The sequence below is a fragment of the Silene latifolia genome, chromosome 3, assembly GCF_048544455.1.
Source record: "Silene latifolia isolate original U9 population chromosome 3, ASM4854445v1, whole genome shotgun sequence".
NCBI lineage: Eukaryota > Viridiplantae > Streptophyta > Magnoliopsida > Caryophyllales > Caryophyllaceae > Silene > Silene latifolia.
The window spans coordinates 69,322,416-69,346,674 of NC_133528.1; positions in this window are offsets into that span (position 1 = coordinate 69,322,416).

The following is a 24,259-nucleotide window of genomic DNA, read 5'->3' on the forward strand; positions in this document are numbered from 1 at the left end:
TTAAAAAGGTGACGACTTTTAATGCCGTCTTTTGAACTCGTGGAAAATAACGAATTGGATTTTCGCTATTTTGTTTTCTGTGAGGAAGTGGCGGTTTTTAATTCCGTTGTCTGAATTTTGAAATTTTTGAAAATAGCGAATTTGAATTTCACTATTTTGTATTTGTATTTGAAAAATGACAGTTTTTAATTCCGTCGTTTGTATTGTGAAAACGGCGAATTTGAATTTCGCTATTTTTTTTTTTTTTGAAAATGATGGTTTTTAATTCCGTCGTTGAAATTTGTGAAAATAGCGAGTTTGAATTTCATTATTTTGTTTTTATTTTTATTTTGAAAATGACGGTATTTAATTCCGTCATTTAAAATTGGGAAATTCGTGTGGAAATTGAGCCAAAGCCCAAAATTTCGCTGAATAAGCAGGCAAAACCCCAAAGAGGCGCAAGCCATCCTGCGATGCAAGGGGCTTCCTCTTTTTTCTGTAAAAAGACGCGAGTAGGCTTTGCTCCTAATTATCTTCATCTTCTTCTACACAAATCGCAAAAACCCAACAAAATCGCCATTTTCGACTTTGTCATTTGCTTGTTTTCGTGCCATTGTCCTTATGTCATCTCAAGGTATGTAGATCCTCTTGAATCCATTTGAATTTGTTTGCCTTTTTGTTAATTGAATTAGGGAGAAACCCTACCCCTTGAAAATCGATTTGGGCGTTTTTGCTTGGCCCATTTTCGAGTGAAATTGATGGTTGCATTAGGTTAGAAATCTGTTTAGGAGTATAGTGGTGCTTTTAGTTTGCATTTTGGTCCCCATTTCCCGCTCCCGAGGAGCAAAAAACGTGAATGAGAGGAAAGTTCATCTTATTTCACAATGTTGTGCTTGTTTGCTTGAGTTGTGTGCCCCACCAGGTTGTATTGTAGTCGGGGAAGACCATCTTTGCCATATTGGATCTTCGTTGGGCGTTGTGGGCAAAATTTGAATTTTTGCCTTTGTGAGACGGTCATATGCTGACCAAATAAGCGTCTGTTTGGGCTCAAACTGAGCCGTTTCGTCTTGAAATGGACCTTAACGGTAGTTTAGGTCACTTTCAGATGTGATTAAATCACGTTGTTTTAGTGTGGTCATAATTTGAATTTTTGACCTCTTTGTGCCCAAATTAGCGTAAAATTGCCTTTTTAGAGCTATGAAGAATGCTCAGCTGTGTCGAGAATTTTTATTGCTTATTTTTTTGGACCTTGTGTGAGCCTTGAAGTGTTGGGTTGTTTTTGTAATTTTTGTCGTTGTTTTGACTCGTATTTTGTTTGAAAAGAAGGGCGAGTCGGTTTTTTTGTGAGATGTTTTGATGGATGGGTTTGGGCGGGTTTGCCCTTATTTTTGTTTTGGAGGTGATTTTTTTTTGGGATTTTTTCCATTTTGTGCCGTCATAATGCCGAAATTTCGGCTAGCGTTGTTTTGGTTTTGTCTTGATTTTAGGTGAGTGTTTTGGGGGTTATGGGCCTACTGGGTCCGTGGCCGAGGCCTTAAAGAAGGAGGATGATCCAGGGGGAGGAGAGACGGCTGTTATCTTGTCCTTGTCGAGTTGTGTTTCTCTCTGGTGGCCTTTGTCCAGCCTTTGATCATGTGTTGATCATAAGTTGTTGTCTGCAAAAATTTGGACGTCTGATGATTGGGGGTTAACACCAGTGCCTCGTCCTACGTTGCCGTTTTCAATCATCGCTGAATTCTAATGATTGGGGGTTAACGTTGGGGCGGCACCCTATGTCGTGGGTTCCTCTCATTGCTGAATTCCGATGATTGGGGTTAACGTCGGGGCGATGCACCGTGTCACAATTCCTGATTGTCGTGCGAAGTCTGCCAAGCATCTTTTCCTTTTTTTGTTACGGAGTAGGAAAGGGGGAATACCGCTATGGAAACCACCTCTGCTTCCGGTGTTGCTCTTTTCTTTTCCATGTTGTTCCCTTTCTTTTCGATTAGAAGGTTAGGTAGTGCTTAGTTCGGTAGGTGGCGGATAGCCCCCAGTTAATTATTTAGGCCAGTGTCTGTATGATAAATACTTGTAGCAGATCCTGTTTGTATGGTCAGTCGTTTGTATCAAACGTGTGTTGATGTATTTTGCGTGAGGCAGTTTGTATATATGTGTTTTGGTTTGTAGTTTGTTTGTGTTAACTTTTTATGTTATGTTTCGGAGAAGCACGGTCGGCGGTTGATTCCCCTTTTGCTTCGGCATTTGTTCCTGCATCGTTAGTGTAGAAAATAGGCAACAAGTAGCACGTATGGACACGTAAACACGCAAAATCATTTAATGAAAAAAAAAATAACCACGATGACTCGAAGTTAAAATTGAAATTGAAAAATAATTTTGAAAATTCCGCGACAAGTCGTAATGTTTCGATTTTTCAAATAAAATCGTTTTGAAATTTCGAGAAATCAATTCGTGTTTTAATTAAACTGCATCGAATTTTGCTGAAAATTGATTTGCGACTCGAAAAACTAAAACTCAAACCGTCATGGATGAATTTCAAAAGAGATTTTGCGAGTGTGTTAAATTTGATTTTTTTTGCGAAATCAAAACTCGGATTTGCAAGAGTTTGAATATTTGAGAAAAATTGACGTCGCGTTATCAATTTTGATTTTTGTGGAATATGCGAAAACTTTTCGGAATTTTTGACTCACATGGAAACGATCCCTCGCGGATCGAGGCGACTAGCCCTTCCCCCCTTAAAAAAAGAAAAGAAACTGCGTATGTTTAAAGCTGCGTCATGGAAACCGTGCCGGATTTTGCAAAATGCAAAAACAAGGAAATGTGAGTGTGAGAAAACACAAAAATTTCCGGATAGGCCCGAAGAGGCGCAAGGCCCTGGGCGATGCAAGTGAACTTCCCCCTTTTTCGGAAAAAAAGCGCTGATTGTTTTGTATAAAAGGGACGTTTGTGCTTCATTGTTTCATCATCCGAAATACGAAAAACATCTCTACGAAAACCTTTCCTCTCCTTCCACAAAATAATTCATGGATACTTTCGAAAATAGGTTGCGACATTGGTGTCGGGATTTGTCGCCTCCCGAGAAGTATCAACTCGTTGTAATAGGAGTTGGTCAATTATTGGTGCTTCGTCAAGTCAAGGTGCAATCCTCGTTCTTTGTAGCATGTTCTCGGTTTTGGGATTCGAAACATCATCTTTTCATTTTCCCGAAAGGTGAAATTTACCCGCTTGACGAAGAGGTGGGTGCCATTGGCGGGTGGTCGGGTTGTACTCCAGTGCTTCCTCCGAATCAGTTGTGTTACAAATAGAAGTTTCGTTCAATGTTGGGTTTGTCAACGAGCCAAGTGAACTTTCTCATTGATCCCCATGGTGTGGATATGTTGGCTCTCATCAACATCTTCTCAAACCGGTTGGATATCAATGTCTCGGAGGTGGCTAGGAGAAGGGCTCTTGCCTTTTGCCTAGTGCATGCCTACCTCCTTGTCGATGCTTTGAAAAAGGAGGGGTCAAGATGGTATGGTAGCATAACCCTTGTGCATGTCATTGAGCAAATGGAGCATGGATGGGATCCATCGTGGGTGGTGCTTGGCGAGATCATCCAAGCTTTGGACAAGAACATTTCTTGTGGAGAAGCTCCTTCGTTTGGATCTCCAAGGATCCTTCAAGTGTGGCTCATGGAGAGGCTAAGTTATGTGGAGCCTCCGGTCGATTCTTATTCTTACTCCTTCTGTCACCTTACTATGAGGAAGAAGTTGTATTCGGATAGATTTGCGTCCACCGAGGCTTATTGGACCTCGAGATTGGTGGAGGAGGGTGGTTCTCATACCCGTTGGGTGGTGCCGTTGTGGCACTTGAGGTCCTTCACGGGGTTGCCCGCTCCGGCCGCTAGTTCTTGTTCCTTGATGGTGGTGGACTTGAAGGTTGTTTCCTTCATTTATCCTGAAAGGCTTATGAGGCAAATGGGTCGCCAACAAAAGGTGCCCGCTCAAGATACTCTCGTCCGAGAGAGTATTTTCGTAAACTACGAGCTTGTGGAGATTTTTGAGAGGTGGTGGGCCACTCGGCCGACTTGGGAGGTACCAAACCCCGTTGCCACGACATGAGTGACTCCCGCTTATGTCAAGTGGTCCAGAGCTTAAACCTTGGAATAAAGGTCCAAGTTTCGTAAGGACGAGGTCGTTGACTTGAAGTATAGAGAAGTTGGGAAGGTCAACCGTGCTTTCTTTGACGATTTTGCCGATGTTGTTAGCCGGATGTAGGGAGGCCACTGAAGAGGAGGAGCTCGGGTCCCAAAGAAGTGGTGGGTCGTGTGTGGGCTCGGCTTCGACCGAGTATGGGGTCTTGCAAGAGACCGGAGGCCGTCGCCATTGTAGATCCGTTGAGGATCCGTTCCCAAGAGGAAGTCCATGCTAGGCGGGCCAACAAGAAGAACAAGGGGATGATGTACCCCGAGGGAAAAGGCAAGGGTAGAAAGGAAGAATGAAGACCTCCATTACCCGTTTTACTATTATGTTGTAATAGTGTTGTGTGTTTTTATTATATTGTACTAGTTAGGTATTGTGTATTTTTTTGCTAGTTTTAGTATGTGAGATGTCTTATTCGACACCCTAGCTTGACAAGTTGTGGTCTTTCTTAGCTTTATTTGTTGTCAATTTTGTAATCCTTCTCATTATTAATTAAATAAGAGGATTGTTTGTGTTGAAAGAAAATGCGAACGCTTGTTGTTTCTTCTATCCATTTTGTAAAGGTAATTTGGTTTGAATTATCCTAAACATTACACCTGTGAAGGGGATTTTTGTGGGAAGGGAGAAAGGCTTCTTTTTTGCTTTTTTGTAGAAAAGCGAATGTTTTCCCCTTTTATTTTTTTTTTTGAGGTTGGTATGGGTTGTTGTTTTTTGTGTGGGGATGGTTGTATCCTTCTTGTGTAAGAAAGGATTGCCTACGTATTCACCTGAAAAGGTGAAATCAAACCATGCTAGTAGTTCGAATGTTTTGTTAATTTTGTTTGGGTGTTGTGGTTGTATCCTTCTTGTGTAAGGAAGGATTGCCTACGTATCCACTGAAAGAGGCGAAATCAAACCATGCTCGTAGTTCAGGTGTTTTGGTTTGATTGCAAATTTCAAATCAGAAAGCTTCGACGAATTGACTTGAAAGGGATATTGTGGTCACTAGTTTGAAATTAGGGTAAGGTTTGTGGTTGCTAGGGCTCAAGGGTAGTATTTCTTGAGTTGGTCTAGGTTGGTCGGGTTTGTGAAATCCTCCCCGTCTAGGTCACTCAGTTTCACTGTGCCCCCGAAAGTATTTTCTTGACTAGGTATGGCCAAGCCCAATTGTGTTTGAATTTCCCCCTTGGATCGACGGGTAATGGTGCTCGAACCGACTTGAGGACCAAGTTGTCTTCTTTGATGTTTTGGGTTTGACTTTTTTTGTTGAATGCCCGTTGTATACGTCGTTGGTATAGCTGGACGTTTTGCAAAGCGTAGATTCACCGTTCGTCTAGAAACGTGAGTTGTTCGAAACTTCGACAGGTCCATTCCGCCTCAGGAACTTGACTTTCCAGTAGAATGCGTAGAGATGGGACTTCCAACTCTACTGGTTGAACCGCCTCCATACCGTATGTTAGGTAGAAGGGTGTGGCTCAAGTTGGAGTTCGAATGGAGGTTCGGTATCCCCAGAGTGCGAATGGGAGTTTGCTCGGCCAATCACGATAACTATCTTGCATCTTTTTGATGATGGTGTCAAGAGTTTTGTTTGCTGCCTCTACCGCTCCGTTGGTTTGGGGACGATAGGGGGATGATCGATGCCGTTTGATTTTGTACTTATCCAGCAAGGCTTGTGTTTTCGCCCGGAAGTGGGAGCCTTGGTCGCTGATGATTTCATGGGGGTACCCCATATCTGCAGATGATGTTGTCATAGGATTGTGCTTCCACCCATTTGGTGAAATAGTCGATTGCGACGAAGACGAAACAATGCCCCTTGGTGCCAATCGGGTCGACTTTTCCGACGATGTCGATGCCCCAGGTCGAGAAAGGCCAGGGTGATGTCATGGGGTAAAAAAGGGATGGTGGTATATGTTGTATGTTGGCGAAGATTTGGCAATTGTGGCAATGTTTGATGTAATTTCTGCAATCGGCTTCCATGGTGGTCCAATAATAGCATAACCGCATGATTTTTTGGGCTAGCATCATTGCGCTCATGTGAGGGCCGCATTCCCCGTCGTGGACCTCCCACATTACTTTTTTTTTAGCTTTGTGGTGATTAATGCAAAGGAGAAGAATCCCTTGGGGAGTTCTTTTATATAGTTGTTCTTGGTTTATCACGAATTGTGATGCAAGTAAACGGATGGCTCTTTGTCCTCTTGTATCAGAGTTGGGAGGGAATTCGTTTTTGGTTTTATAGTTGAGGATGGCTTGGTACCAAGGTTCGACATGGTTTTCCTCGCTGTTGTTAATGGCGCAGATGTGAGCTGGCTCGCTCCTTCTCTCGACACATAAGGGCATCGATGTCATGTCGTCGGGTATATTGACGAGAGCGACAAGTTTTGCTAGGGCATCACCAAATTGGTTTTCCTCCCGTGGCAACTGAAAGTAGTCGATTTGGTCGAAGAATTCGGCCTCTTGATTAATTTTTGCTTGGTAGGATGCTAAGCTGTCGCTTCGGATTTTCCATGATTCGGACACCTGATTGATGATGAGTGAGGAATCGTCGTGGACCCTCAACCTCTTGATGCCAAGTGTTATGGCAGCTAGTAGGTCGATGAGGCATGCTTCATACTCGGCGGCATTGTTGGTGACGGCGAAGTCTAGCTTGACTGAGATCGGAACATGTTGCCCTTCTGGTGATATTAGAAGGATTCCTACCCCGAAGCCTCTCAGGTTTGATACACCGTCGAAGTATATGTCCCATGTGTCAGTGTTGGCACAAAGGATGTCTTTGTCAGGGAGTGACCATGTGTTGGTCGTTGGATCCTCATTGACGGGATTTTCTGCTAGGAAATCGGCGACTGCCCTTCCCTTGATAACCTTGAGGGGTACGAATTTGAGGTCAAATTCGGATAGCATGAGTGTCCACCTAGACAGCCTTCCATTTACTATGGGTTTTTCGAAGATGTATTTGACCGGGTCCATCTTGGAGTAGATGTGAACCGTGTACTTGAGCATGTAATGTCGCAGCTTCTTTGTTGACCAAACCAGGGCAAGGCATGTCTTTTCCAGTTGGGTGTACCTTGTTTCGTACTTGATGAACTTTTTGCTGATGTAGTAGATGGCTCGTTCTTCGCCTTCGACTGTTTGTGCCAGCATTGCTCCCATGGCTGTGTCGGTGAGAGTCAGGTATAGGGATAAGGGAATTCCCTGCTGAGGTGGCATGAGGAAAGGAGGCTTGGATAAGATTTCCTTTATCCTGTCGAAAGCTTTGTGACAATCATCGTCCCAATCGATGTGATCGGAGGTGCGAAGCTTCTTGAAGATTTGCTCATAAACCATAGTGAGTTTAACTATGAAGCGACTGATGTATTGGACTTGATCGAGAAATCCCCAAATGTCCTTCTCGTTCTTTGGCCGAGGCATTTGTTGAAGAGCTTTGATTTTGGTAGGATCAATTTCGATGCCTCTTTTATTGACGACGTGTCCCAGGAGTTTTCCGGAGGTGACCCCGAATGCACACTTCTGAGGATTTAGTCTCATGTTGTATTTCCGAAGGCGAGCAAAGAATTTCTGAAGGGCGCTGATGTGGCCATCTCGCTCCTTTGATTGGACGATCATATCAGCGACGTATACCTCCACTTCCTTGTGCATCATGTCGTGTAGGAGAGTGGTGGCGGTTCTTTGGTAGGTAGCTCCGACGTTGATTAGACCGAAGGGCATGATAATGTACTAATATGTACCCCACTGTTTAGTGAATGCAGTCTTGTGCATATCTTCCTCAGCCATTTTGATCCGGTTGTACCCAGCATACCCGTCCATGTATGATAAAAGGGCGTGCTCAGCAGTGTTGTCCCACCAAGATGTCAACATGTGGCAGAGGGAAGTCGTCTTTTGGACTTGCTTTGTTCAAGTTCCTAAAGTTGACGCAAACCCGAATTCTCTTGTCTTTCTTGGGCACGGGAACTATGTTGGCCACCCAGTCAGAGTATTCGGAAAATTTGATGAATCTGGCTTTGAATTGTTTGTCTACCTCTTCCTTGATTTTCAAGGCCCATTCAGGGCGCATATGGCGCAACTTTTGCTTCACGGGTTTAGCTCCGGGTTTAATGGATATCCTGTGCTCTGCAATCTCTCTGCCGATCCCAGGCATGTCTTTGTAGGACCATGCGAATACGTCCTTGAATTCGTGTAAGAGTGTGGACATGGGCCACCCACACGCCCAGCCGATATGTCGACACGCGACGGTCTTGAAAGCCACGCTCGGTGGCGTAAAAATGCTTTCGACCGGATCGCTTTAGATCGAGCGGTTTCGTCTCGGCAAGGGTCTCAAAACGATGCAAGAGATGTTCGGTGTCGCCACCAAGCATTTATGGGATGCTTGGAACCCGTTCAAATCCAATTTATACCTAGGTCAACCAAGGCAAAAAGCGGTGTTTGACATAGGTACTAAAGATAAGGAGTCGTCCCTCTTTAGCATCCTATCTCTAGAATGATTCTCGTTTGCCCTGGATAAGGTCGTTCACTATCCAAAGTTTCTGAGTAAGAGGTGAAGGTACGTATTGGTAAACCCTTTAATTGGACACCCAATCCCACCCGCGGTAGTAGCCTCTAATGATCGATCTTGGTTGGTTGAATGCAAAAATTGATAAAATGGGTAAATGCATGAATGCGCATCCACAAGTTTAAACCTAACATGTGAGCTTTCAATGTCGGTTGTTTATCCAAATATCAAGTAATTGATGTCAATTTGGATTTAGTGTTGATTTGCATGCAAGACGGAAATTAAACATCCATTTACCGAGTTAGGTTTATGGTGCATAACGTGATCCATTTGTCTTTGAAAGGTGTTTTGCAAATATAAAGTGAAAGGGGCAGGCTTGCCATCTGATCCATCCTGTATTCGTGTTAAGCGAAGTCGGGATCATCCTAGGCAAGTGCTGGAAATGAGGCAAGACCTGCATCAGGCAGCCTGTTGAGGCGCGAGCCATCAGGTGATGCAAAGGGACCTGTCCTGGTTTGAAAATTGGAAAACAGTTAGCCTATTGAGGCGCGGGACAACAAAAGATCAACAGAAGTCTTCTGACTTGTTGAAAATGTTTGTAAAATGATTTATAAGAGGGTATTTGAACGCGTGTTTGTTGAAAAGGTCGTTTAGACCGCTTTTGTGTTAATGTGAGGAATGGGACTTGAATAATCATCATTGTATTGACGATATTTGATGTCGGGTTCAGTTTTGAATGCTTGACATGAATAGTTTTGAAAAATAATTATGAACTAATTGTACTAAGTCTATTTGTTTGTAATTACTCAATGTTTATCATCGTACTCAGTTTCTGCATATATGACTAATAAGATTGTTTTTTAAAATGTAAAGAAATGAATAAAAGGTTTTAAAATACCTTTTAAAATGTAATTAACCAAATATTATCACCGAAACACGGATTAAACCGTCATGGTATGAAGAACCAAGAGTGAAAAATGGTTTATGGTTAAAAAGTTTATCATAAAAATGATTTGAAACGGTAAAAATCGGTTGTAAAATGAAATGAAAAATGGAAAGAATAAACTAAAACACGTTTGAGTTCTGACCTGAATAGTTCATTGAGGCGCGAAGTACCTAGTGGCGACTAGGGCCTTCTCCGGTAAAAACTCGGTTTTGGCTCATTCGATCCGTATTTTGGACCATGATAAGCATATTTTAGTATGTTAAGGTCATAAAAACAGACAAAAAAACATGAAAGAAGAGGATTAGTTACACCCTCATACTTACATGCTAGGTTTGAGACGAGAAATCGACGGAAATGTGAAAACTTGTTAGGTCGAAAAACTCGGTTTAAAATCGTTTTAGCAATGTAAAGAGTATTTAGTTTACTTTAATGAGTGTGTAGTTGGTCGAAATGGTCGGTCAAGTGATTTAATGCACGATGACGGTACCAAACAATGTGTATGGCTTGTATATTCAATCGGTAGATCGAAAACACGTGTCGGTTGTGACTTGAGAAGTCGAGTCTAGAATTTTAAGGGAGAAATAAGGGGGCGGACACTCACGTACCTTCAAATGGTGGCATTTGAGGGGTATTTATAGAGAAATGAGTGGTTGTGTGTGTTTTGATAGACGTGGCCGCATGGGCTACTCGAAGAGGGGCGAACCATTTCGCGGGTCTTCGAGCTGTCTTGTCACTATTACGTATTTGAAATCATGATTTTCTCTATCCTAGGTTTTGGATGGCATGCTTGTTGTACTTGACCATGAAGTATACCCTGTATACTTAGCATGGAAGCTTTGTGATGTTTGTTTTTTTGTGTTTGACTCGGTTTGACTCGTTGTTGGAGTCGGGATTTGAATTTTGAGTCGGTTTTTGGTCCGGTGTCGGTTTTGACTCTAGTTAGTGTCATTGGGACCCCGTCGTCGTGCATTAAACACCCCAGCACTTTTAAAAAGTTTTGAAAATGTTTTGCTTTCGAAATCGTTTTGAGTTTTTCGACGTATAGTTATTTAAAACTGTCGATTAAAGGTAGCGATTTCTAACCATGTTGTAGTCCGATAATCATCGGGTGTTTGTTGGGGAATAAACAGATACTAGGTATCTATAGAGACCCCACGTTGACTGAGGCTTGGACAGGGCGAAAGTCAAAGTATAGCCCCCAGGTCAATCGAAGATTACAACCTGGAGACCGAAGGGACGTCGAGGCGGCTCGAAAGGATTCGGGCCAAGGACCTGCCGTCGGGATTTTTTAAGTCCGTTATACTACGTACGAAGGCTTTCCAGCAATAGGAAGGAGTCATGCCTGAGGCATCTTCGAGATATGTCCTTGAATGGTTTCTTGTTTGCGTGCAATGGCTCGCCAATCGTGTTGCGGATACAATGGGGCTCGCCAGCCGCGTCAAGGTTACGTTGTGAGGCTTGCCAGCCATGTTGAAGGTGCTCGCCAGCCATGTTGAAGGTGCGTTTTGAGGTTCGCCAGTCATGTTGAAGGTGCGTTTTGACGCTAGCCAGCCATGTTGAAGGTGCGTTTTGAGGCTCGCCAGCCATGTTGAAGGGGAGTTTTGAGGCTCGCCAGCCATGTTGAAGGCGCGTTTTGAGGCTCGCCAGCCATGTTGAAGGTCGAATGATCGACTACGGGAAATAGCCGTGTTGGACGGGCTTATTTCGAGAAGTTGTTGAGTTAGTGGGCTTCGTGGGGAGGTCTCCGATATCCTGCTGGGGAATATCGGTGTTTACATTGGATGTTTATGCCGTCGGAAAGAGATAGGCTTGAGTCTGGCTCCTGTGGACGGCGATGATTTCGAATTTCGAAGAGTGGTAACGGTTTTTACTGCCGTTGTTCGGAGTTTGTAAAAATAGCGGATGTGAATTCCGCCATTCGATGTTTGTTTGGGAGATAACGGATATAATTCTGTCTTCTTGTGATTTGAAATTTGTGAGGTGGAGTGAATTTGAATTTCACTATCTTGGTTTTGTTTGAAAAAGGTGATGGCTTTTAATGCCGTCGTCTGAAATTGTGTAAATAACGAATCTGAATTTCGCTATTTTGCTTTGGTGAAAAAGTGACGGTTTTTAATTCCATCGCTTGAAATTGTGGGAAAATATAGAATTTTGAATTTCGCTATTCTGCTTGTTTTATTTTTTTTGAAAAGTGACGGTTTTTAATCCCGTCGCATGAAATTTGTGAAAATAGTTAATTCGAATTTCACTATTTTGTTTTTGTATTTGAAAATGACGGTTTTTAAATCCGTATTTTAAAATTTGTGAAAATAGCGAAGTCGAATTTCACTATTTTGTATTTGTGATTTGGAAAAAATGACAGTTTTTAATTTCGTCGTTGAAATTTCTGAAAATAGCGAGTTTGAGTTTCACTATTTTGTATTTGTATTTGAAAGTGGCGGTTTTTAATTCCGTCGTTTGAATTTGTGGAAATAGCGAATTTGAATTTCACTATTTTATTTTTTTTATTTGAAAATGACGGTTTTTAATGCCGTCGTTTGAAATTTGTGAAAATAGCGAGTTTGAATTTCATTATTTTGTTTTTGTGATTCGAAAATGATGGTTTTTAATGCCGTCGTTTGAAATGTGAAAATAGCGAGTTTGAATTTCACTATTTTGTATTTGTATTTGAAAGTGACGGTTTTTAATTCCTTCATTGAAATAGGGAATTTGTGTGGAAATTGGGACAAAACCCAAAATTTCGCTGAACAAGCAGGGAACACCCCAAAGAGGCGCGAGCCATCGTACGATGCAAGGGGCCTCCCCTTTATTTTCTAAAAAGACGCGAGGGGGCTTTGCTCCTTCTTATTTTCGTCTTCCTCGACACAACTCGCAAAAAACCCAACAAAATTGCCATTTCCAACTTCGTTCTTTGCTTGTTTTCGTGCCAAATTCATCATGTCGTCTCAAGGTATGTAAATCCTATTGATTCCACTTGAATTTATTTGTGTTTTTGTTGATTAAATTATGGCGAAACCCTAACCCCTTGAAAATCGATTTGGGCGTATTTGCTTGCCATAATATCGAGCGAAATTAATGGTTGCATTAGGTTAGAAACCTGTTTAGGAGTATAGGGGTGCTTTTAGTTTGCATTTTGGTCCCCATTCCCGCTCTCTAAGAGCAAAAAAAGGGGAATGAGACGAATGTTAGTCTTATTTCACAATTTTATGTCTGTTTGCTTGAGTTGTGTGCCCCACTAGGTTGCATTGTAGTCGGGGAAAACAGTCTTTGCCATATTGGATCTTCGTTGGGCGTTGTGGGAAAAATTTGAATTTTTGCCTTTGTGAGACGGTCTTATGCTGACGAAATAAACGTCTATTTGGGGTCAAACTTAGCCGGTTTGTCTTGAAATGGACCTTAACGGTAGTTTAGGTCACTTTGAGACGTTGTTAAATCAAGCTGTTTTGTTGTGATCGTAATTTGAATTTTTGACCTGTTTTCGCCCGAATTGGCGTAAAGTTGCCCTTTTCGAGCTGAGAAAAATGCCCAGTTGTGTCGGGAATTTTAATTGCTTATTTTTGCGGATCTTGTGTGGGCTTTGAGGTGTTGGGTGGTTTTTTGTAATTTTATTCGTTGTTTTGACTCGTCTTTTGCTTGAAAAGAAGGGCGAGTTGGTTGTTTTGTGCGATTTTTGTGAAATGTTTTGCTGGATGGGTTTGGGCGGGTTTGCCCTTGTTTTTGCTTTGCAGGTGATTTTGTTTTTGAGATTTTGTCTATTTTGTGCCGTCGTAATGCCGAAATTTCGGCTGACGTTGTTTTTGTTTTTTCCTTATTTCAGGTGAGTGTCTGGGGCTTCTGGGCCCACTGGGTCCGTGGTTAAGGCCATAAAGGAGGAGGATGATCTCGGAGGAGGAGAGACGACTGTTGTCTTGTCCTTGTCGAGTTGTGTTTCTCCCTGGTGGCCTTTGTCTAGCCTTTGATCATGTGTTGATCATTGGCTGTTGTCTGCAGAAATTTGGACGTCTGATGGTTGGGGTTTAACACGAGTGTATCGTTCTACGTTGCCGTTTTCAATCGTCGCTGAATTCTAATGATTGGGGGTTAACGTCGGGGCGTCCCCTATGTCGTGACTTCCTCTCATTGCTGAAGTCCGATGATTGGGGGTTAACGTCGGGGCGATGCACTGTGTCACAATTCCTGATTGTCATGTCGTCCGAAGTCTGCCAGACATCTTTTTCTTTTTTGTTTCGGAGTAGGAAAGAGGGATTACCGCCATGGTAACCACCGCTGCTTCTGTTGTTGCTCCTTTCTTTTCCATGTTGCTCCCTTTCATTTCCGATCGGAAGGGTAGGGAGTGCTTAGTTCGATAGGTGGCGGATAGCCCCTAGTTCGTTGTTTTAGGCCAGTGTGTGTATGATAAATACTTGTACCGGATCCTGTTTGTATGGTAAGTCGTTTATGTCAAACGTGTGTTGATGTATTTTGCGTGAGGCGATTTGTATACATGTGTTTTTGGTTTGTATTTTTTTTGTGTTTGGCTTTTTTTTGGTGTTGTGTTTCGGAGGAGCACAGTCAGCGGCTGATTCCCCTTTTGCTTCGGCATTTATGCATGCATCGTTAGTGTAGAAAACAGGCAACAGGTAGCACATATACATACACGTAAACACGCAAAAGCATTTGATGAAAACAAAAAAAACCACGATGACTCGAAGTAAAAATTGAAATCGAAAAGAAATTTTGAAAATTCCGCGATAAGATGTCACGTTTGGATTTTTCAAATGAAATTGTTTTTGAATTTCGAGGAATTAATTCGTGTTTGAATTAAATTGCATCGAATTTTGGCGAAATTGATTTGCAACTCGTGAACTAAAACTTAAACCGTCAAGGATGAATTTCAAAAGAGATTTTGCGAGTGTGTTTTGTAACACCCGCGAATTTCCCATTTCGTCATTTAAAATTTATTAAACCGTTTGAATTACTTTATTAAATATTTTTGAATTATTCAACTTAATTAATTTTATCTCAAACGTGATTTTTATAAACGTATTATATAAAAGCTCATTTTTATAAAAATACGTATTATTAAATTATATCTTTGAGTCATAATTTATACAGGAATAAATGTATACATATTTTGGTCGGATAATAATAGTGACAATAATGATGACCGTATTAATTACAATTTTCGTCTAGCTATAGACCGTCACATTTCACTTTGTACATGCTTTAATCCGGACCAATCAGATTTCGACAACACGTCACACCCACCTAACATCCTACACTCTACTTTTAAAAATATCTCTTTATTAGATATTATTATTATTATTATTATTATTATTATTATTATTATTATTATTATTATTATTATTATTATTATTATTATTATTATTATTATTATTATTATTATTATTATTATTATTATTATTATTATTATTATTATTATTATTATTATTATTATTATTATTATTATTATTATTATTATTATTATTATTATTATTATTATTATTATTATTATATACTATTATTAATACGTATTACTACTTGTATATTACTCGCATTACTACCTCTTTTGTGTGGTCTTTATTAAGCACCCGTACCCCACCTCCCCTTATCTCCTTCCTTTTCTTCTTCTGCATTTCAAAACGCAGCAACCACACAAACAACAGAGGCTCTTCCGTACGCCATTTTCGTCCCATCCAAACCAAGATCCTCCCTCTAATCCTCAACCAATTTTCATAAAACTTACTCCATTAGCTTCCCCTCCTCATTCTCCTTCTTCCTATATAAAAAAGAGCCAAGCTTTCATCCGGTTTCATTTCGGCCGTCTTTCAAGGATGCGGTTTTTGGAGCTAATCTCTTCCATTTTGGGTTTAGAATCACCCTTGGACGGTTCCTTGGACGTTTAAGAGCTCATAAACAGGTAACGGTGATAGGTTACTCGACAATGAGTCGATATTCCATCCCCTTCAACTCGGTTTTTATACTCATTCGTCTTAAAGTTTTAATCTTTACGTGTTTATGTGTGTTGTTCGTTCCTTATAATACTCCCTAATATACTTTTGAAGTTCATTCATGAACCAGCTGAAATAAAAGAACAATCACATTTTAAAAAAATTATCTTAGGTCTGAGAGGCCTACCAAAGTGACCCAAAGCTAGTATTATGTTGGATGATTAATATGAAGATGCATTTGTTTTATTTGATGGAACAGCTACGAAACTAAGGCATGGGGACAACATTAATACTTCAATTGCATACATCACTTCCGGAAATAATCATTAATCAAAATTCTATTATTTGGAGTTAGTTTTCCAGACTTCATCAGTAATGTGTGACCTTGACGTTTTGAGTGTTGGGGTACTACTAACTCATTATAGATCCTTCCATTCTAGACGTATTTTCATTGCTATAAAGTGTTAAATTTTGTTTTTGGCACGGTTCCATAGAAGTTATAGGAGTTGAAATTGGACTGTTTTAAAGACAGAAATTGGGACTGTTCTGGATAGCTTAGTTCGGTCGCTTTCAGACCAAATTGGGACGGTTTTGATTTGCGTTTTAGGATTGTTTCAGATTCGTCTTACACCCGAGATAGGTGCAGTGTCGGTCTCTGTTTTGGGCAGGCAGAATAATATTTTAGACCCGTCTCCATGCTTGCTTATCACCCTTCAACATCGTCTGTTGTGTACTTAAAATCTCCGCCTTAAAACACTTGTAGGCTACGGGTTGTATGCATTACTAGGATTGTTTTGGGACGGATTAAATAGTCCCTCGAGTGTGTTTTTCTTGCTGTGTTTTCATGTTAAAGTCGTCACTTGCACATTCGATTTTTACCGCTTGAAAAACTCGGGTTTTAGAAGGTTTGTGCCATGTTTTGATGCCGTTCCAAGTTCTGCCTTGCTCCTCTGTTTTAAGGGTTGTGTGGTGCGGGATAAAAGAAGAGGTGAGCAGTTATGGTTGGCCGCGGCTATGGGGCTGGCTTTGGGTGGCAGGGACCATAGGAGTGGCTGCCACGGCTGGTTTATGGCTGGCTGAATTCAGGTGGGAGGGAGTGTCGTGCTCTCCTCTTACTTGTTTCTTTCTTGTGTATCACTTTGAGAATCCTTTTTGTGACCAATCAATGTTGGGTTTGACTCCTTATATCTTTTGGACTTGATTTCTTATATCTATTGGACTCGATTTCTTGTATCTTTTGGGTTCGATTTCTCATTCTATTTGGACTCAATTGCTTGTTTCATTTAGTCTCATTTTCTTGGTGATTTTTGGGCTCACCATCATTAAATTGTTGGGCTCCCCACAATTTAATGGTTGGGCCCATCGTGTCTCTTGTATTGAAATTTGTTTGCATTCCGTAAATTTTCACATAATGTAAATTATTCATTACTACTTGCTATATTTTATTTATTTTATTTAACCGGCATGTTAAATTATAAAATGGAATATTTATTATTATGAGACAAGTATGAGATATTTATTGTTAAATAATTATTTTTGAAGGGTCACGTCCTTGATAATGTCTTGTATTGTTCGGTGGTGTGAGTCGTGGTCCTATCGGACACTAGGGGTGAGCCATAGGCCCTCTAGTTGCAATATGATCGTCGGGACCGATGTTCCCATCCGTACTTATGGTGAGATGCAAGCCATAAGTATGAGTGTGACATTAATAATCCCGTCCCATGTACTTGTTTTTTGTACTTGTTTATTCTATTTAACCGGCACGTATAATTCTGAAATGAAATGTTTATTTATATGTTACAAGCATGAAAAGGTTATTATAAATAATTACTTGTAAGAGTCGTATTCTTGTAGAAATGTCATATTACCATCGTTTATGCTTGACATACATTTTCGCCCTGCTTGTGCTGTTCTGGCAAGCAGGGGTTTGACCTACTCGTGTTGTTCGGGCGAGTACGGTTTTGGCCTACTTGTGCTGTTCTGGCAAGTACGGCTTTTGGCCACTTATGCTGTTCTGGCGAGTCTTATCTTAGTCTTTCCGCCACTTTCATGTTGTTCTGGCGATTGGGGTACTCGGTCTCCTTAGTAGTCGAGTCTTGGGTGCGTGCTGTGCTGGCGCACGTCGAATCGGGATGTACACCCGAGAATCTGCAGATTTAGACTAGGACCGTATTATTATCGTAGTCCTACCCGGGGAAATTATAGTCTAAGAGTGATAAATGTCTTGCGTTATTTGGATGGTTACTTTGGTCATATCTCCTTGAAATACGTGCTCGTGGCTAAGTGGTCGTGCCTGTTTCCTTGTCTTTGTCCTCCATTTATTTATTGTTGCTGATGCCTTACCTGTTTATTCCATCATTTCTTTATTCCTTGTTGGTTTAAACATGTATAATCTCATGTTTAGTTATGATTCGATTCACTCATATCTTATCTAATATGATTGTTTGTTTATGATCTTTGTTATGTTCGTTTCGACATATTGTGGCTGGGAGAACCTTGAGTTACTCCCCACTGACTGTGGCGTTCATGTTTACATGAATGACAGGTTGTGAAGATGCTTACGTGGGGAAGACGTGTGGGCTAGCGAGAGCTAAACCCTTGGACCTTAGTTTCTAATTTAGAAACCCTTTGTATGTTTATTCGTGGGATATCTTTTCCCCGCCTTCTAGACTTGGGTTGTAATAACCTAATTTTGTCTATTGTTGTATTTGTTTCTTTTCGTTAGTTGCACCCGCGTGCTATTCTTTAACTAGTAAATTTTAAAAGTTTTCAAAATCTCACAAATTTCCGCTTTAATTTATTAGTTATCTTTTCCGCTTTATCGCGGGGTGTCACAGTTGGTATCAGAGCCTTTGTTGCTCCCGACGCACACACGTGTACCCCAAATTTAAATGTGAACTTGACCTTAAATAATGAATGAGAGATGGGTAGACTTAAGGACCTAAGGTGGTAGTCTGTAGTGTGTTTGCCCTTTGTTAGGTTCTAACATGTTTGTTGATTGTCATTTTAATAATTGTCGTGTCCTTGGATCAATGACCGTGAGCTTACCTACATGAAGATCAAGATTTGGTGCCTATTGCTTAGGGTTGAAGATTTGTTCGACCTTTGAAGAACGCTTTTACCTCCTTGAAGATGTACCTCATTCTTTGTGTACCTTGCCATGTTCTTCACTTCTTAATGCTTATTCCTTCTTCTAAATCCTCTTTTCTCATTCCTTGCAAGTCACTCTTGTATTCCCTAACTTGTCCTTTGTTCCTTGCTAATCCTCCCTTAACGTCTTTTGATGATACTCTTTCTTTTGAGGAATGTTGACCTTGGTTGGAAAATTTTGACTTTTGAGGAAATTGTTTGTGTTTGACCCTTAAGCCTGGTTTTGAGAGGATTTGATGTTGGAAAGACTTAGGTAGTGTGATGGGACATACTGGATGGTTCTTATACCTAGATCCTTGATAAAGTGAGTATATTTGATTGGTGGATTTCGTGTGTCAAGTGTGAGTTGCATTGGTTACTAAGGTTATAGAACTTGGCCTTGTTGTTTATGTTTGGGATACTAGTGCTTGGTACTTGACCTAAGGTGGATGAAATTGAATGGTGGATTTGAGGATATAGAATTGACTAAGTAAGTCGGGTCTTTGATTGGCTTCCATAATCCCTTTGGATATGAGGGTTTGATAATGTATTGGTTACCATGTGATAGATGCTAATTATGGGATTATTAGTTGGCTCGTGAGAGTTTTGAGTTGAGAGAGACTTGGTTTTGAGAAGTCCGTGTTAACCCTATGGTTTTAGAACCTTTGAGGTTGTATTTAGTTCTTGAGACGATGGGATGATGTTGTAGACTTGTAGCTGAGTGTAGTTCTGCTTTTGGGAATCCGTAATAAGTAAAAGGATAGAAGTGCTTGAGATCCTATTGATTTTTCAGACCTTGGGTCGGCATGTTACTACCTCGTTTTTAAATGAGGACCTTGTGGAATATTTGAGGAACATTTTGTGGGAATTTAGAGATTTGAAATTAGGACCCTTAATTGAGAGTTTACCATTTTGGGAAAACTCATGGTTGACACTAGTTGGATATGAGTATAGCTTTGTTGGGAACTTTGACTTTGATCTTGTGGTTGTTGTTTGAGGTTTGAGTACTTGGCGTTTCCTCCTTGTCTAATTCCCTTCTCCTTGACCATAAGTGTTACCGTTCGTAACTCTCTTTCTCGCTTCATCATGCTCCTCCTTTAAGTTTGGACTCTCTTAGCTTATTTTGTATTTATGTTGTCTAAATTGCTTTTCATTTCATACAACTTCTAAACTTTCAAGCTACCAGTGTGATTCGTTGTTAAAAGTTGATGTTATCTTTGCAAAACCTTACCTATTTTAATGATTTAAAAATGAAAATTTGATTTAATACCATATTTGTTCCTTGAGTGTAGACTTCTCTACCATGATTATAATTGCTAAACCTGATATCTCTATAAATTTTAACCAATTTCTGTTAACTCTGATCTATTTATGATTTCTTTGTCAAGGTTTGATACTACATTTTCAGGAACCTGACTCCCTTTTGGGTTTAAAGGTGAAATCTTCATTTCCATTTGACTTTTGCAAAAGAAAATTTGAGTGAATTGCCTTTTTCTTTTGATTTTGACGTTGATAGGATGTTAGAACACGTTATTGGAGACGTTTGATAACTTGTTCTACGCTTGTCGGCGAATAATTTTAGTTTTAAATTCGTCTTTGACTTGGAAGGTAAGCGTTCTTGTGTGCACGACAAGAGCAATTTCGTTCCATGAATGAGACTTATACTTTTGAAAACTCTCTGTTAACGTTTTTGAAAGTGTTTTGATTTGGATTTATACAAATAATTGGCCTTTCGACTTGGTTCTGTCGGAAAATTTTTATTTGAAACTTTTGAAAGAATTTTATTTCTTACGATAAGTAACCTTTTAATGTTTCGATTACCGATTCTAGTTCCAGTCTTATTTTAAATAACCTTTCATTTCTAGTTTCAAGTTTCGAGGACGAAACTTTTTAAAAGATGGGGTGATTGTAACACCCGCGAATTTCCCATTTCGACATTTAAAATTTATTAAACAATTTGAATTACTTTATTAAATATTTTTGAATTATTCAACTTAATTAATTTTTATCTCAAACGTGATTTTTATAAACGTATTATATAAAAGCTCATTTTTATAAAAATACGTATTATTAAATTATATCTTTGAGTCATAATTTATACAGGAATAAATGTATACATATTTTGGTCGGATAATAATAGTGACAATAATGATGACCGTATTAATTACAATTTTCGTCTAGCTATAGACCGTCACATTTCACTTTGTACATGCTTTAATCCGGACCAATCAGATTTCGACAACACGTCACACCCACCTAACATCCTACACTCTACTTTTAAAAATATCTCTTTATTAGATATTATTATTATTATTATTATTATTATTATTATTATTATTATTATTATTATTATTATTATTATTATTATTATTATTATTATTATAATTATAATTATTATTATTATTATTATTATTATTATTATTATTATTATTATTATTATTATTATTATTATTATTATTATTATTATTATTATATACTATTATTAATACGTATTACTACTTGTATATTACTCGCATTACTACCTCTTTTGTGTGGTCTTTATTAAGCACCCGTACCCCACCTCCCCTTATCTTCTTCCTTTTCTTCTTCTGAATTTCAAAACGCAGCAACCACACAAACAACAGAGGCTCTTCCGTACGCCATTTTCGTCCCATCCAAACCAAGATCCTCCCTCTAATCCTCAACCAATTTTCATAAAACTTACTCCATTAGCTTCCCCTCCTCATTCTCCTTCTTCCTATATAAAAAAGAGCCAAGCTTTCATCCGGTTTCATTTCGGCCGTCTTTCAAGGATGCGGTTTTTGGAGCTAATCTCTTCCATTTTGGGTTTAGAATCACCCTTGGACGGTTCCTTGGACGTTTAAGAGCTCATAAACAGGTAACGGTGATAGGTTACTCGACAATGAGTCGATATTCCATCCCCTTCAACTCGGTTTTTATACTCATTCGTCTTAAAGTTTTAATCTTTACGTGTTTATGTGTGTTGTTCGTTCCTTATAATACTCCCTAATATACTTTTGAAATTCATTCATGAACCAGCTGAAATAAAAGAACAATCACATTTTAAAAAAATTATCTTAGGTCTGAGAGGCCTACCAAAGTGACCCAAAGCTAGTATTATGTTGGATGATTAATATGAAGATGCATTTGTTTTATTTGATGGAACAGCTACGAAACTAAGGCATGGGGACAACATTAATACTTCAATTGCATACATCACTTCCGGAAATAATCATTAATCAAAATTCTATTATTTGGAGTTAGTTTTCCAGACTTCATCAGTAATGTATGACCTTGGCGTTTTGAGTGTTGGGGTACTACTAACTCATTATAGATCCTTCCATTCTAGACGTATTTTCATTGCTATAAATTGTTAAATTTTGTTTTTGGCACGGTTCCATAGAAGTTATAGGAGTTGAAATTGGTCTGTTTTAAAGACAGAAATTGGGACTGTTTTGGATAGCTTAGTTCGGTCGCTTTCAGACCAAATTGGGACGGTTTTGATTTGCGTTTTGGGATTGTTTCAGATTCGTCTTACACCCGAGATAGGTGCAGTGTCGGTCTCTGTTTTGGGCAGGCAGAGTAACATTTTAGACCCGTCTCCATGCTTGCTTATCACCCTTCAACATCGTCTGTTGTGTACTTAAAATCTCCGCCTTAAAACACTTGTAGGCTACGGGTTGTATGCATTACTAGGACTGTTTTGGGACGGATTAAATAGTCCCTCGAGTCTGTTTTTCTTGCTGTGTTTTCATGTAAAAGTCGTCACTTGCACATTCGATTTTTACCGCTTGAAAAACTCGGGTTTTAGAAGGTTTGTGCCATGTTTTGATGCCATTCCAAGTTCTGCCTTGCTCCTCTGTTTTAAGGGTTGTGTGGTGCGGGATAAAGGAGGAGGTGAGCAGTTATGGTTGGCCGCGGCTATGGGGCTGGCTTTGGGTGGCAGGGACCATAGGAGTGGCTGCCACGGCTGGTTTATGGCTGGCTGAAGTCAGGTGGGAGGGAGTGTCGTGCTCTCCTCTTACTTGTTTCTTTCTTGTGTATCACTTTGGTAATCCTTTTTGTGACCAATCAATGTTGGGTTTTACTCCTTATATCTTTTGGACTTGATTTCTTATATCTATTGGACTCGATTTCTTGTATCTTTTGGGTTCGATTTCTCATTCTATTTGGACTCAATTGCTTGTTTCATTTAGTCTTATTTTCTTGGTGATTTTTGGGCTCACCGCCATTAAATTGTTGGGCTCCCCACAATTTAATGGTTGGGCCCATCGTGTCTCTTGTAATGAAATTTGTTTGCATTCCGTAAATTTTCACATAATGTAAATTATTCATTACTACTTGTTATATTTTATTTATTTTATTTAACCAGCATGTTAAATTATAAAATGGAATATTTATTATTATGAGACAAGTATGAGATATTTATTGTTAAATAATTATTTTTGAAGGGTCACATCCTTGATAATGTCTTGTATTGTTCGGTGGTGTGAGTCGTGGTCCTATCGGACACTAGGGGTGAGCCATAGGCCCTCTAGTTGCGATATGATCGTCGGGACCGATGTTCCCATCCGTACTTATGGTGAGATACAAGCCATAAGTATGAGTGTGACATTAATAATCCCGTCCCATGTACTTGTTTGTTGTACTTGTTTATTCTATTTAACCGGCACGTATAATTCTGAAATGAAATGTTTATTTATATGTTACAAGCATGAAAAGGTTATTATAAATAATTACTTGTAAGAGTCGTATTCTTGTAGAAATGCCATATTACCATCGTTTATGCTTGACATACATTTTTGCCCTGCTTGTGCTGTTCTGGCAAGCAGGGGTTTGACCTACTCTCGTCTTTGTTCTCGGCGAGTACGGTTTTGGCCTACTTGTCTTTGTTCTCGCAAGTACGGCTTTTGGCCACTTGTCTTTGTTTCGGCAAGTGAGTCTTATCTTAGTCTTTCCGCCACTTTCGTGCTGTTCTGGCGATTGGGGTACTCGGTCTCCTTAGTAGTAGAGTCTTGGGTGCGTGCTATGCTGGCGCACGTCGAATCGGGATGTACACCCGAGAATCTGCAGATTTAGACTAGGACCGTATTATTATCGTAGTCCTACCCGGGGAAATTATAGTCTAAGAGTGATAAATGTCTTGCGTTATTTGGATGGTTACTTTGGTCATATCTCCTTGAAATACGTGCTCATGGCTAAGTGGTCGGGCCTGTTTCCTTGTCTTTCTCCTCCATTTATTTATTGTTGCTTATGCCTTACCTGTTTATTCCATCATTTCTTTATTCCTTGTTGGTTTAAACACGTATAATCTCATGTTTAGTTATGATTCGATTCATTCTTATATTATCTAATATGATTGTTTGTTTATGATCTTTGTTATGTTCGTTTCGACATATTGTGGCTGGGAGAACCTTGAGTTACTCCCCACTGACTGTGGCGTTCATGTTTACATGAATGACAGGTTGTGAAGATGCTTATGTGGGGAAGACGTGTGGGCTAGCGAGAACTAAACCCTTGGACCTTAGTTTCTAATTTAGAAACCCTTTGTATGTTTATTTGTGGGATATCTTTTCCCCGCCTTCTAGACTTGGGTTGTAATAACCTAATTTTGTCTATTGTTGTATTTGTTTCT